Source organism: Cupressus sempervirens, chromosome 5 (assembly GCF_028749045.1).
Source record: "Cupressus sempervirens isolate cs-2001-9-10 chromosome 5, ASM2874904v1, whole genome shotgun sequence".
Classification (NCBI taxonomy): Eukaryota; Viridiplantae; Streptophyta; class Pinopsida; order Cupressales; family Cupressaceae; genus Cupressus; species Cupressus sempervirens.
Window position 1 is genome coordinate 993,102,496 of NC_143122.1, and position 4,683 is coordinate 993,107,178.

The following is a 4,683-nucleotide window of genomic DNA, read 5'->3' on the forward strand; positions in this document are numbered from 1 at the left end:
TCTCCTTCCATTCGGGTCAACCAGCTTCTGCCACATGGCACACTTTGATTCACTCATGTTATGTCGCTATGGTAACTAGTGAGCAACTTTTGATAGCGACATAGCGCCTACCGTCAGATCTGTGCCACATGGCATGATCTGGTGCAATCTTGAGACCTGCTCGCCGCATGACCTTCTGTTCTCTGCCACGTGTCTAGATTTAATTGGCCTGTACTGCCACCTTAGTATGCTGACAGAGTCACCATGTCATCACCCGACCCGGGCCTCCTGCCACGTGTCGCGAGGTTGCTATCTCACTATGGTAACCGGTGAGCACTTTCGATTGGCGAGTTAGCAACACCCGTTCAATCAAGACACGTGTCACCATCTCCTTCCTCGGTCTATTTCCTACCACCTCATCACGCTGGTTAGTTTGTTTAAAATATTGCTTTATCATGCTGACATCAGTCCACCTCATTCGGGTCATGTCCCACTTTAATTGCTCACGACCTCCACAAAAAGTGCTTTGTCTTTAGACACAATACCTTTTGCATGCTATTGTATTTAAATATTAAAAGGTACCCTCCTGCGAGTGATGTGGGATTATTGCTTTTCGCATACTCTACACTGTGCGGCTTCCTTCTGCCCTTAACGTTGAATCTGCGGGTTCTTTGAAACATGGATGGCTTCCTTGTCTATCTCTTTCAACACGAGTCTACTTCCAATCGCTTCCCCTATTTTCTTTTGATGCGTGAGAGCTTGTGTTAATATGCCTGTTGCTTTTAACTTTTTTGCTTGCATTTTATCTCTGTCTTTTCTTTGCGCAGGGTTGCTTCACTGGTGGCGTGAATCTTTATTTCAAGTCGATGCTCTGCCCTTATCTAAGCCACTTCTTCTATCTTCCTAAATGGTCTAGATCTCTATGAAGTCAACAGCATGGTCTAGATCTCTATGAACTCAAAATTTTGTTTTCTTCTACGAACCAGAAATGAAACACAATCCCTTCTCAAACACATTTGCTAGATCTTGCTTCACTCGGGATCTCAAAACATCTTCGCAAGGGCATTATTTTTGTTTCAAATAGTGCAATCTGTACACATCTCTCATAGCAATTTTTCGTGAACAATCTTGGATGTAAACTTCTTTGCATGTCCTGGTAAACCCATACTCGGAGGTTTTTGATGACTTAATTGTTTTCCCAGAGGGCGTGCTTGAAAATCTAAATGCAATCACCAGCTTGGCCCAATGGTGGCAGAAAAATAATTCATTTTCCTATGCAGAGGAAAATGCCTTGGTGCCTTAAACTGCCAATATAGATTGCCCACACTTTGCATGGATCTCCAATGTCTATGGGTGTGTTATATTTTCCCACACAAAAAGCATGTACTAGTTTATCGATTTCAATCCAACTACATCTGGGCATCTTTTTGATTCCTTTATCTTTTATCAAATTTCTTAACAGAAAAACATAAATCGTGGCATTTGTAGGGTTCTTCTCAAAAAGATGAGTTGCTGCAAATACTCCTAATCCTAGATTTCCATGTGGTCTACATATACCAAGAAAACACATCCACACAAATGCCACAGGCTTTATTGGCATTTTTACAATATAGGTTAGAGTTTCCTTAAGATAGCCAGCATGGCTAAGACGGTCGATCATGCAAACATAGTGATCAGTTGTAGGTATAATGCAATAAGAATCACATATGCCATTGAAGTATTTGCAACCTTCATCCACCAGACCTGCATGGTTGCATGCTAATAAAACACAAGCGTGGCTTAAATGATCAAGATATGTTCCAGAGTGCCTCATTAGTTCAAAGAGTTTCAAGGCATCCTTGCAAAAACCATTTTGTGCATACCCTGTAATCATTACAGTCCATGAACCTACATCTCTTTGAAGCATTTTGCCAAACAATTCATTTGCCTTGTGTAAGATTCCACATTTTGCATACATGTCTACTTCAAGGATTTCTAGGAAACAACACAATGGTACAATCCATTTAGGCTAGCCAATCATAGGATCAAAGTTATAACATGCCGAATAGGGGTACGGATCAATCTGGATACCTTAGCCGTAACAAAACAATGCAAACTGAGTTTTTGATCATGTTTAGCAAACTGATCAAATGGATTTGACATGATCTCAAAATTGGAACATATGAAGTGTCTTACCCTTAGAACACAATGCAAAAATAATTTTTTCATTTGGGTCAACTGGGTTAAAGATATTATTGGTTGAACAGGGCTTCCCAGAATTGTGAACAACTAGTTAAATGCACAAAACAATAAATGACCAACTTTGCAGGGTGCAAAACCTAGTCAAACGGATTCAAAATGACTTGAAAATTGAAACATAGGTTCTCTATTATGGAAACTAAACATCCCCAAAGTGACTAGTCATGACATAGTCCTGGGTAAAAGATATTTAGATGTAAACTGGGCCTCTGATCGCTATTTGACACTTGGTAGAATTGCAAATTTTGACACTAGCTCAAAATGGGACTTCACAGAATGATTCGGGATGGCAAAATAACATTGTGGATCATATGCATATGTCAAATGAAAGGTGTTAAGCCACTCAAAAACCATCTAGGCCTCAAGCTACCAACTGACCACATGCATAAAAGGCACTTTAGGACATGATTTTCCAAAATTTTCAAAATGTGACTAAAAATGAAGCATGCAATTTTCAGTCCCAACAGTGGCTCTGTCTGGGGATGCATGCCCCTTGCAGGCATGGCAAGGATTCAGATCTCTAGAGGAAGAAAACCATTCTTGAAAACTTCAAAACTCTTCTCGAACAGCTTATTTAAAGCAAGGAAACAACTACAACTACCAAGACTATGTACACACGATGGCCCCGAGCCACCGAACTTCAGCAAAATTGTTTACCTCTGTCGTAAACATGATTGAGGTAAACTGAATTTTCTTCTCCTATTAGTTTCACCAATCATATTATCATCGTATAACAAATCACTTGACAAAACAAAATTAGCACTCTTACTTCCATAATGCATATAAAAACTTGCTTCATTCTCTTGGTCACTATGAAAGTTCTGATGAGCATGCTTGAACATATCAAACTGTAATTGAAAACCTTCTCTAACAAATGACTTGTGCATTCTATCAATTTTGAATATGAATGCATCATATTCAACTTGGGGAAAAGGATCACCCATACCTTGAAAATATGTTTCCTTATGCATAACCGGATGATATTCAAATGAACATTCTGACTTGTACTCACATATATCATCAATGTCAGAATCTGAAGCTAATCCACAACCTTCAAATGGTTCTTCACAATCAGCGAACAGATTAGTCTTTACATCAGAGAGTTCATCATAAAAATCATAATAAGGTATAGGTAGATTTTCAATAACTATCTCATTAAACACCTTGTCATTTACCTCCTCAGATGCAACATAATCATTAGTTTCACTATCAAACTCGGAAGAAGAACATTTTGATCTCTCACAGCAGTAAGACAAAGTATCATCATTAAACTTATTCTTTGCTAAATCTGAAACTTCCATGTGTTCTTCAAAAAGAGGATTGATAACTCCATGCAAAGTGCCTTTGTAGACATTAGGACAAGTAATGTGCTGATCAACATCAAACTCCTCACCATATAACAGATTAGTGAAAACTTTAAAACCATTTTCAACATCACTATCATGGACACTTTTAGCATATGAAGAAGAAAAATCAGAATCATATGAAGACTCAACATCAATTCCGTCAACGAAGCATGTAGAATATAGATCAAAGTTACTTTCATTGTCTCCATATAAGTGATTCAAATGTCTTGCAAGAAAATCATCATTTATCTTATCAAAAGATGCTGATGCATTAATCTCAAAGTCAATCACGTACTGATCATCATTATACTCATCCTCAAGACACTCTTCTACACAATTAGGTAATACGTCTTTATGGATAACCTCTTTGTCTTCATATTGTGTAGACACATTTTCTTCATAACTTTCAATCTCAAACTGGTTTACACAATTCTGATATGGAAACTCACTTTCAGATTTAGAAATAGTATTCGTACCTTTACTAGCAAGAGAACACTCACTTCCATCATTTCTCTCTTCTTCCCAATTAGCATCTGATTCACATGAAGATGGACACACACTAGCACTATCCTCTTCTTGACTTGAGTGATAACTCTCATCATCAGCTTCATATGACACCTCTTGATAATATATTGGATCAGCAATTTCATTATCACTTGAAAAATGACTCTCAGCTTTATCATACTCACATTGGTATGATTGTCTTTCAACTTCAGATTTAATAATGTTCTCAACATGATGCAATCTCTCAATGAGATAATTCATTTCTTTCCTATCCTGTTGGTCAAGAGAATGCATTTCTACCGCTGAAATATTATCAACATATGAGCTTAGTTCTTCTGGCTGTGACTGAGATACATATGATTTACATTCTTTATATTGTGTCATCTTGCCATGACATGTCAGATCAGCAATTTCACCTTTATCATTTGATAGATCACTTCTGGTTTCTTCCTCCTCATACTGAGATGAATACCTTTCCTCTTCCTGATTTATTATGTTTTCAACATAATGCAAATTATCAAAGGGAAAATGAATGGCCGGATTTATACCTTGCATGGATGACTCATCAAGTGAATCAAATCTATCATTCACTGTTGTAATACCATAAACATGTGCA

At 37.6% G+C, this 4,683-nt stretch overlaps 1 pseudogene; it reads right to left on the reverse strand.

Annotated features, from left to right (window-relative positions):
• Positions 1–1,243: 1,243 nt before the first annotated feature.
• Positions 1,244–1,936, reverse strand: LOC149559261 (pentatricopeptide repeat-containing protein At2g03880, mitochondrial pseudogene; annotated as a pseudogene).
• Between the last annotated feature and the right edge of the window lie 2,747 nt (positions 1,937–4,683).